Genomic DNA, 11897 nt, shown 5'->3' with positions numbered 1-11897 from the left:
TTTCCATCATGGTCTCAACAATCGCCATGGCAACATGTAAGGGAACTGAGCCATCACAAACAGTGTCACTTTTTGAAATTGCTCCAGGAAACGCTCATCCCTATAGCTCCTTGTTCCTCATCCCTCCACAGGTATACTTTGGTTTGCCTAGAATCACAAAACATCTACCCTTGGGACCTACATCCTGGAGAAACTGCTGCAAGAGTCCCTGTTGCCCCAGAGCACACCTCTAGCTCTAAATAGTGGCTGTCCTTGTTCTGTAGAGTTAACCAGGGAATCCAGCAGAAAACGATGCACTCCTTCCCATGACAATTTAGCAGTAGAGCCAGAGAGTTGGGGGAAGTTCCTCTGTGGAAACCTTTAATGAGCTCTCACCAGGTACTCTACAAGATGCCACAAAAGGAGAATACATCTTCTCCCACTGCATTATGCATCTCCAAGCTGGCCTCGGGAGAAATGACAGGAGCAGGGACAGACCACTGGATGCTAAGCCTGTTTCTCTGCTAGGAGGAGACCTTCAGAGGTAGCTGCCTTGTTCAGAGACAGCGGCTGTAAGAAATAGAAACCCGCTTCAACTAATTTAGGCAAAACGGGAATTAATTATAAAGATCCTGGTTCTCAAAGTCCAAGGGCTGGACAGAAACTCTGTCTGTGCAAGGCCTGGGAGTTAGGTCTGGAAAACCATTTAGAAGCCAAGATTTGTTCGTCTTTCTGTCACTCTTCCTGAAGCTACATAGCCCCTTAAGTCTGCATTTCTTTATGTATCTTCTTCATTTTTCTTCTCTCTCTGAAACTAGCCTTTTCTCTTCATTCATCTCTTAGATAAATAAGGACATCCCAGCTTCACATCTTCCTCATTCAAAGACCTAAAAAGACTGACTAGTATCTTGATGTCCCACATCCAACCTGTGTCAGAAACAAAGTGGTTCCCCCTGTTTGAGACAGAATGCTTCCCCTAACCTGTTCATCTGAAGCAGGTTTGGGGAAAACAGACATAGCTGGCGCGGACACCCTGATGGGAGCTGCCTGATGGGGTTTCTTGGATAGAATTTCCACAGGCCACCGTGAGAGTGGCTTCTTTAAACAAGTGGTTCTATGGGAATTACCCCCTGCTTCCCAGAGTATCCTTCCTGACTACATTCCAAGGAAGGTGTTGCCATAGAAAAGGACCAGGAACAGAGATGCATGGATTCTCCTTACTGGAACTGACTGAGGTCTGTCTGTCTTTCTAGCTATCTCTATCAATCAATCAGTCTATCCTTCTACCATCTACCTATCTATCCATCCATCCATCTATCATTATCTACCTTTCATCTAGCTGGCTAGATACAGCTTTTAGTTTTCTACAAATGGGCACGCTGCCTGAGGAACAGTTTTGAAATGCTGAATCTACCTCATTCATTTGGTCAACGCAAACTTACAAAGAAACTGCTCTATTCTGGGTCCACGGGCCTGAGGTTCAGTAATAAATGAGACACCATCCCTGCCGATAAAATGTTCACAATCTGGTGGAACACGAATCTCCACAGAGGCTCTCCCATGCAGATCACACTCAAACACACACACACACCGACCTCAGACTCATACACATATGCCCCGATACTCCCATCTGTACCGGTGTGCACATTTCAACAAATATACTTGTCAATCTTGTGTGCCCCACCTGTACCCTCCAGCCCAGGGCCACTTACACATGTATTGCCACAAATAGCCTAGTAACAGCTAGCATTTCTGAGCATCTCCTTTGCACCACGCATTACTCTAAGTGCCTGGTGGGCGTTGCATCATTTTATCTTCACCTTAGACTTGAAGGCTTAAAGAAGACAGTGGCACACCCAAAAGCCTGTAGTTCTTAGAGCCTGAATTCAGAACTTGAACTCAGGTAGCCTGTGCTCTTAACCGGACACGGTACTCTATGTGTTTATACAAAATGCACACGCACACACACACACACACACACAAATGCAGACGTATGCACCCACCTGTACCGCCATACACACATACAACACATGGGAGCATATACCTGCTTACTAACACTCATCTGTGGGCACACCCACACCTGGCCAGCACAGCCCCTCTCGCATACACACACAGGCTTTGACGTTCATAGATGTATGGTGATGCTAACAAAGGTACACTGATTTATACAAGACTGATTAATACAGGGCTGTATATGTAGACATGTCAGACCTTCACGTACACAGTTGTAAGAAAAACAACACAGGGACACTCACATCCTATACTAATGCACAAGCACACACACTCGTATACGCACGAACATACACATGCACACATAAGACACAAGACCTGGATCCAACTCCCCCAGGCCTAGGAATGGGCCCCCCTGTTTCCCTCCCCCTTAGCTTTCCTGTGCCCCATATCCCAGTCATATGCCCGTATCCCACCTGGGCCTTGGGCCAAGAAGAAATCCAGCCTCAAGGGCACAGTAAAATTGGGCTCTGGGCCCAGCCCTTGGAAACTGTGGAGTAGGAGGCCAGAGGCGCTGAGTGCGAATCTCACCCACAGTCAGCAAGTCCTAAAGGAGCACTAGAGCAGCCGGGGGAGGACTCCGGGAGTGTAGGGCAGTTCCTGGCCTCGAGAAATGTAAAGTGTACTTGGAGAAATCGGTTGGGTAAATTCCAGGCAGCAAAGCTAAGCCGTGTGAGACTGAGGCAGGCATTGCTGCAGGATTTGGAGAAGGGAGAGTTGGCTCAGGCCTGGGAGACGAAGGGAGGACGTGGCCCCAGGGAATTTGGAAACTGAGGCCCAGCAGAGAAGTGGCATGCCCTTTCTCAATCTCTTGTAAATTGTGCGGTGACCAGGTAGGCGCGGGAGTCAGGTGGGAGAAAGGTAGAGCTGGTCACCTGGAGGAAATTTCGATTGAGGACCCCCCACCTTCTGAACCTGACTCTTCAGCCTCAGCTCTTAACTTCTCCTCTTCATAATCCAGGTTCCAGCTACACTGAATTTCCCCCAGTTCCTGGGGGATGTACTATTTCCCACGACCCTGCCTTAACCTGGGGCATTTTGGGGGGCTGCTTGGGAGCCTCTCCACTCCTTGGGGGATGGCTGACTTTTGCTTTAGGACTTGGTTTCAGGACCCTGTGAGACTTCCCTTTACCCTCCTCGCCAGTCTGGAGCTGTTGGCCCTCTGGCCTGTGACCCCTTTCCCGGAGCTCTCCGTCATCATGTCTCTCACCGCATCTGAACTGATAAGTTTTTACTTTCGTCCCGTCCTGTGACCCCCGACCACCAGACTGTCGCTTCCTGGAGGGCAGGGACTTCACCACATTCGCATATTGCTGGCTAAGTAAATGAAGAAGCAGGCCATTCCCTTTCTCCTTGCTTCTTTTGCCCCCCACCCCCACTCCCACCCCAGATAATCAAATTCCAGGAGGGGAAGAAACCACTTCGTATCAGAAGGAAAGGAGATGTACTCACTGGCACAAGTAGGTAAAAGAGTTAAATCAGAATAGGAAACAGGAACCCTGGGCCCTACCACAGAAATCCTGTAAGCAGATGGTTGCTTTTCTTTCCCCTTAGTTCCCAGATTCTGTGGCTTTGCGGCGGCGGCGGTGGTCAGAAGTTTGAGTGTAATGGAATAGTGATGATGGTATTGGTGGAGGGCAAGTGGAATGAAGCTGCCTACTTATGTAATGGCAGGGAAAAAAACCTGTAAGGAGCTTGGGAGACTGAAGTCCTGAACTTAATGCAAATACCAACCAATCAGCAAAGAAAGCCTAGAAAGTCAGAGAGAGGGACATGCAAACACATGAGTGTCAGAGTAAGTCTTTTTTGTGAGACCAGACAAAATACTGAATTCTGGGAGGTCTATGGCAGAGAGCGGCTTTAGCTTTCTTTGCATAGAGTACTTAGCTTGGGACCTGGGTTCTGGTGAGCATGGGGTTCTGGTTGCATATATTTTATTTCTGTGCTTACCATCTGGCTCCAAGGACATTGGAAAGAGGTAAAATTTTAAAGGATTGAACCTCTGGGTGTGGGTCTCAACCCAGGCAAGCATGCACTTGCCTCTTTGTAGATGAAAATGGAAATAGTAGCTGCTCTAACAGTTCCGAGCATTGCTAGGGCAATAAAGGAAAGAAAGGATGTGAAGCCACTTTGCATCATTCCGAGGACAGCTGCAGCACATCATCATCATCACAGCTACTATTATTTTCACTTTTAGTGGGTTAAACTGCTTCTGGCATCTCTTTATTTGCCCCCTTTACTTTCCTTCTTGCCTCCTACAACCTACATCCAAGGCCGAGGTTCAAGAACGTTAGGTAAGGTCACTCAAGGTTACGAAGTTAGGAAGTGATAGACCCCAAGATTTGTGCTCAGGTTTGCTGAATTTAAAAGGTGCACGCCTTCTTCGGTGCCACACTACCTCCCTGCATGACACATGGGGCTCTGCAATAACACCTAAAAACCTACTTCAGTACTGTGTCCAGACGTGTGTGTGTGTGTGGTGGCTACTAAAGAACTCTGACAAGGCTGCATGATATTCACACTTGGCAGGAACTCTTCTAAGAGTCTTCCAACTTGGGAGACTCAGAAGCTTTTCAGGTGATCCAACCCAATCACCTACTTGTGTCCATGAGAAAACTGACATCCAGAGGTCACTCGATTCCAAATCAAGACGTTCACATTTCAATTTGACTTCTGCTTATATATGAGGCCAAGAAAGCCACTTAACTTCTCCAGCCACCAGGGGGTCATCTGTAAATCAGGATAATGAGATTCCCTTCTGCTCCACTGGATGATCTGTGACTCTGTAATTGACAAGCCGTGGACATGAAACCATCCCACCCCAGCCCAGCCCTCTTGTCCAGGCTGGTGCTGTCCCAAGACAAATTCCCATTGGTAAACTTGGCCTCGGAACCCTCTGGCTGGTTCAGAGCCTGGGCGAATGCCTCTGTGCTCCTCAACCCCAGGAAGGGAGCTGGGTCAGAACTCAGGAGAAGCGTTGGGAGAAACATCCCTTCCTTGATTCCTCAGGCGCTTTCTGAAGAGCTTGGTGAGCCAGCCCCTTTGCAGCCATTCTTTACTCTTCAGGGACTCAATAGAACTGAGTTACCTTGGCAAGGGTCCCCTCTGGTAGGAACTCCTCGGATGGAAAAGTAGCGCTTAGGATCTTGTCCCCCAAATATTTGTGACTGTGTTGCTTCTGCTGCTGATGACATGGGTGTGACTGTGAAGAGGGTCACATCTAACTCATTTGTAAGTCACACAACGAGTTTGATACATTTTTATTGGCATAGAATACCAATATTATACATGCACAACTCAATGAATTTCAAAAAAAGGAGCCAGCAGCCAGATCAAGGAATAGGACATTGCCAGGTCCCCAGAAGCCCCCATTTGCTCCTTCCGGTCCCTGCACTCCCCACGGTAACTGGTATCCTGACTCCTAGCAGCACAGATTAGTTTTGTCTGGTTCTCTTTGTGAACCGCATCCAGATGGCTGTGCTTAATTATAGTTTGTTCTAATTGCTGCATATTGTGTTTTGGAAGAATTAGAGCCTATTTTATTGATCCGTCCTACTGTTAATGACTGCGTGGGTGGTGGTTTCCAATTCTTGGCCATTGTGAAGCGTGCTATTTTCTTGTACACATCGTTTGGTGAACATATAGTACCTGCTTCTGTTGGGGGTGTATGCGTATATTCAGTGCTACCAGGTACTGCCAAGCAATTTCCCAAGGTGAGTGTACTTCCATCCCACATAATGATTTTTTTTATTAGAGAAGTTGTGGGCTTACAGAACAATCAGCCATAAAATACACAATTCCCCTATCCTACCCTATTATTAACACCTTGCATTGTTACATTTGTTACAATTTTTATAATTGTACTAGTAACGATAATCCATGGTTTAACTTAGGGCTCACTGTTTATGCTTTGCAGTTGCATGGATTTTTTAAAAATTGTATTCTAATAACATGGATACAACCTAAGATTTCCCCTTTTAACCACATTCAAATGCACATAATGGCTTTAACATTTCAGTGTTCTCTAGTCCAGCATCTAGGTAGAACCTCGCAGTAATTATCGATTCCTCTTCCTTTGTTCCTTGGACACACCAAGGACTTCTCCTCCTTCAGAGCCTTTGGACATGATGTTCTTTGCCTGTCACAATCTTTCCAACGGATCTTCAAATGGACGGCTTGCATCCTTAGGTCGCAAATAAGCGGTTCCTCTTTCAAGCAGGCTGCTCCTGTTAATTCAGCGCTGCATGCATAACGTCTAGCCGGTGACTGGTAGATGCACTAGGCAAATGTTAACTAATTTTGCTGCGGTTGCAATAAATTCTCTTTCCAAAATTCTGCGATTCTCAGCTTTCCCGACCCTTTTGCACGTGTTCTCATCCGCATGTGCCCCCAAGGTTTTCCAGTCCGCCATGGGGGAGGAGCAGCTGGTGGGCTCTGTGTCCCAAGCGCCCCAGCTGTGAGCACCTCTCTTTCTGAGGTCAGCGCAGTGCCTGTTCTCTGCCGAATGGCCAGTAGAGGGCACTGTGGGAACACATCCGCAGACGGAGGGAGGAGCCGGTCAGAGCTGGGATGACACAGACTGAGAGCCGGAAGGGACCATAAAAACCCATCTAGGCCTAAACCTTCATTTTACAGATGAGCAAACAGATGCCCAGACAGGGGACATGATTTGCCCAAGGTCACCCAGCGACTACGTGGCGGGTGGAGACGACTCCTGGCTTTCCTCGCGCTGTCGCCAGGCGTGCGCGAGGCCGCTGCCGTCCGTGGTAGCCTGGAGTCTGCAGAAGTCCGCGCCCCAAGCGCCTGACCACCCTCCTTCCTAGTCCGTGCAAGAAGGGGTCCAGGAACAAGAGCATGCACCCCCCCCCTTTGACTCCACAATGATCTTGGAGGAATCATTTTCTATTCCTTAATTATAGCTACCAATTATTGGGAACTGCTGAGGCGCCAAATATTAGGATACGTGCCTTATGCGCTTTACCAGATTTGAGCCTCAAACCAGGCATGGGTTGAGGGTCCAGTGATAATCTCTCTTTTCCTGATCACCTTTCTGGATCACTCACTCCTTTCCTCTCTGCCACATCCCCTGGTTTATTTCCTTCCTTACTCTTGCAATGATCCTATAATCACTTGGATTATTTTCCTGTCTGCTTATCTACTGACTGCTGCAACTCCTCTGCTTCTTGCAGTAGACTTTGAACTTAGTGAAAGGATTCTAGGTTCACATCCCAGCTCATCCTCTTAGCATCATGACCTTGCATTAGTCACTAAACTCGCCGAGGTGCTCTCTCCCTTTGTGAGCTGCAGATTCACTTTTGTATCTTACAAGTGCATAGATAACTGCACCAGCCATCTGTTGAGTAGACCTCCCTGTCTGGTGACCCATCCTATATTTGCATGCCATCAGCGAAGGGGACCTCACAAGGCAGCCCAGAGAAGGCAGCTTGACTGGGACATCCAAGGTCACTCAGTTATTAGTTATGTGACCTTGGGAAAGCCAGCTCACTTTTCTGAGACTCAATTCTTCCCCTGTGGGGATGATGCTGCTATTACCCATCTCACCAGGTTGTTATGAAGGTGACTTGAGGAGCTGGCATATGGTAAACACTTGCTAATTGTTCATTTCCTCAACTTGTTCCTTAGAAAGGGAAAATGACCCCCTAAAAGCTCATGTTCCCCACATTTTATGACATCTGAAACTGGAGTAAGTTTTATAATTAATGGCATGTCATATTTGGGGAGGCAGCTTTCTTTTAGTCTCAGTGATAGATAAAATAATTGTGTGCTTTAGAATCAAAGTCATCTTAGAGTCAATGAAATTTGTTAGTGGGAGCCAGGGACCATATTCAAATTCAGCTTTACCTGACTTCCACCCATTTCTGGGGAAAAGAGTCAAGTCACTGGGGAAGTTGTTGAGAGGACAACGATCAGTGGAAGAGAGTGTGTTCCAATGGAGCAAACGTAGCTACCCAGAACAGCCCCGCTGTTCAATTGGAATTGAATCTAGAAATGTTTTATCATGCAAATCTGTCTGAATAAGACTCTGAAAGCCATTGGTGAGTTGGCTCTTCCCCTCCCCTACCCAAGCCCAGCAAAAAGCTTAAATACTGCTAGAGGTCCCGATGGTAAGCTGGGCTGTTGTGCCTGTGGCAAGGAGGAGGATTTGGGAGTGGATCCAACAAAGATGCTCATCATCTCCTGTCAAGAGGGAAGGCGGGAGATTGTGCCTGTGTCTGGTTGAATGGACACAGCATTTGTTTAGTTCCTATTGAGTTCAAGGCATTGGGTTACACACTTTGAGAAAGGCAAACAAATTTATCCCTCACTGCAACCCTGTGAGGGAGGGACATTATTAAATCCATTTGATATATAAGGAAAATATAGATGGCATTAAGGAACTTGCCCAAGATGACACAGTTAGAAAGTGGCAGGCACAGTTACTCAGGGTGCATATCAAGGAAATTGAGTGAAATTACTCATTGCAATCTTTGAGCAGGCCAGCCTTTCATCTTCTTCTTGGTCCATTCTCATTCCCAATTCTGATTTTGTTCTTTTTGAATTTAAAATACAAGGTAACCATATTAAAGAAAGACTAGACAAAGGGATGTGAACCCCAGTGTGCAACCACCCATTGTTATCACACTTTCCTAGTGGTGGATCCATATGTTGGGTAGCACGTGCTGGCTTGAACCCTTTTCTGCCAAAGTTGTTAACTTCTTTGGGCCCCAGTTACCAAACCCGAGGGAGGATGAAAACACTTCACCTGCTAAAGAGAGGAGTCTAATGAAATGCTTAGAAGTTCCGGGAGCAATGGTCAGAGCCGAACATGCTGGCACTGCCCCAGCTATCGATTCATGACCTTGGGCACTTCAAGATCCAAATGAAATAAAAAAGAAGAGACGATCTGAAGCCAGGAAGTCGAGTTCCAGAGTTGACACCTTAACCATTATGGTACATGACTTTCTGTCTGTGCTTGCTTCTAGCTCCACAGCTTTTCTGCCCCACCACTGATGAGTCAGCAATTTAACTTGGGCTTCAGCTACCTAATCCCAAAGTTTCTCAAGCTATTTACTGTTTTTGGTAGAAACAGCTGGTACTCAAGAGAGAGGGTAAGTTACTTGCCAACAGCTGAGCTGAGATTGAAACCAAATATGACTCTAAAACTCAAAGCTTGTCTCACTAAAGCATCCTTTAGACCCACTGGATATGAGGCCGGCAGGAGAGTGTTGTGATTGAGTGACATGTGCCTGGGAATGGGAGGTAAAATCATTGGGAAGGCATTTCAAGTTTTTGTTTACTGGAAGAAACTATACAGATTACCGCAGACACAATACTACACCTGATAGCGTTTCATTCCATAGTTTCCCCTAGACACTAGTACTTCTGTCCTAGGACTGCCCTTGCCACCAGAGAGCATATGTCTAACTCCAGAAGTTTGCTTACAGAACCCAACAAAGTAACTAAAACGGGACTGACCTTATCAACAAACATACATAGAGTTTTTCTATCATGTGACAGGCACTAGGGCATGTTCTAAGACCATACCATATGTTTTTTAATCCTCATAAGAAATGTACAATTATATTCTTCACCTATAAGATAAGCAACTTCGTCACAGTGAGGTTAAGTAACTTGCCCTAGTCATACAGCTAGCAAATATCAGGGGCAGGATTTGAATCAAGAGAGAGCCTCCAGAGTTCACATCCCTAGCCATTAAACATATGGCACATCCTTAGCCATTAAACATGGCCCCATCTGCTTTGGGGCCCATGGCTGCTCTGCTCCCAGAGTCTCAGCATCCTGGTTGGAAGAATTCCTTTTGTGCCTGGAGCAGAGACAGCCAATCCTGCTGTTGCTGACAGAGGCTGCAATCCAGCCAATAATTCCCAATGGGATGCCAACAAGAAGGCTTCAAACTTATCCTGAAGGACTCCATGGGATAGATTCATGGGACAGCTCCATCCATTCTGGAGGTGTCTACTTCCTAACATTTCCTGGGATTTTTTTTTTTCCTATCCCCAAGCAAATTCCAAGGCTGTCATTTTCCCCTTGTCTTGCTGTTGCCCTCAAATGTGTTCATTTCCCAGTGGCCAGAAAAGTCCTCACTCATGGCAGCCAGAGTGGTGAATCATCCTGTAGCTGTTCACCTCCCCTCACCATTGAGCCCTGAAGAGTCTCTTCCAAAACTTCTTGGCACTCTCTGCTGTTGTGACCTATATGGAACCGTGATAATTTGAATATGGCCCTCTCTACCTTTCTAACTTGTGAACTCCTACTGGAAATGGACTATCTTATTCATCCCACACATCTCGTGTAGAACCTGGAGCTTAAAGACCCTTCAGGTATTGAATGGGTGGTTGGGTGGATGCACAGAGAGATGGATAGATAGATAGGTGGATGGATGGATGGGTGAATCTCCCAGATAACTCTGAGGGTAACTGCTTCTCACCACCAGCCCAGTCCAAGCCTTGTTCAGCTCCTACTCAGACAGACACAAAAGCTTCCTAAAGGGCTATTCACTTCCACTCTGACCCCTCTACAATCTCTTATCCATGTAGAATCAAGAGGAATTTTTGCAAACATGCCAATCTGATCTTGACAGCCTTCTACCATCTCTGACTAAAACATGTCAATGATTTCCCACTGCCCTACTAAGGCTTATGAGATTCTGCAAGCTATGGTATCTGCCGACGGCTCCAACCTCTTCCCACATCCGCGTTTTCCCCGCCGATGATGTCTGTACACCCTCGCCATCTTTCGCTGCCTACAATGAGTCCAGCTTTTTCTGCCTCAGGCCCTGTGTCCGAATTTGCTGTTCTCTCTGCCTGTAATGTGCCTTACTCTGACTTTTTCCATTAATTGGCTTCTTCTCCTTTACGTCTCAGCTTCACAACAAATTCTTGGGAAGATCTTTTCTGACACCTTCCTCCAATCTACATGATGTTCCCCACATCTCCCTCAGCACAAATACATAGTGGTCCATTTTGTGTATAGCACTTTGGTTGCAGGATTATTTGTTAATATTGTTAGTATTTGCTAATATTGGTCTTCCCAGCAAAGCCATCAGTGCTCAGAGGGTAGGGAAGGCAGGGCGCTGCATCCTTAGCATTAGGCAGATGAAGTTACAGTAAAAACTTTCGGATAGACAGAGGAATGAATGAATGGACAAGCATGCAATATGTTCTGACATTTCATTAGGCTGAGGGCCCTTTCAGTATTACATGAGTAATTTTTAGGCACAGATTCATGGAATCTGGTAATGTTAGAACTGGATGGGATCTCATTGGTCATAAAATGCAACTTCATTTTTCATTTGGAGAGACATAGTCTGAGAGTGGAGAGGACTTGCCTCCTCTCCTGCAACTGGTCAGAGCTGCCTTGATTCAACTTTACAGCTTCTAGCTGGGTGATCTCTGGCAAGTTGTTTAATCTCTCCCAGTCTTGGTACCTACTATGTGGAGTTGTCATAGAGATTAAATGAGTTAATACTTGGAAGACACCAGAGCTTCTCAAGCCTGGCTGCATATTTGCATCACCTGAGGAGCTGTTAAAAAAAAATGCTAGTAGCTGAACCATGCCAGACCATTAAATAAGAACCTCTGGGGACGTATCAAAGCAAATGAAACAAGAAGCGCCGCAGGTTTTTCTAAGGTGCATTCAGGTGGTGAAGTATCAGCCTAAAGCAGTGCCAGGCACATAGTAAATGCTCCGTAAATGCTGGCTGTTGTTATTCCTGCAGCATGCCCTGCCTCATACACCCCAGACTGTCTCATACTTTTGCTCCAGCTCCATCCTTGGCCTTAAACGACCTTCCTCTCCCAGACTGCCTGGCCGACAGCCATTCTCCCAAGGTTCTCCCCACCTTCATGGAGTCCCTCCTGATTTCCTACTCTGGGTTCTAGCATAAC

The sequence above is a fragment of the Tamandua tetradactyla genome, chromosome 23, assembly GCF_023851605.1.
Source record: "Tamandua tetradactyla isolate mTamTet1 chromosome 23, mTamTet1.pri, whole genome shotgun sequence".
Lineage (NCBI taxonomy): Eukaryota > Metazoa > Chordata > Mammalia > Pilosa > Myrmecophagidae > Tamandua > Tamandua tetradactyla.
Note: the sequence above shows the minus strand (reverse complement) of the source record.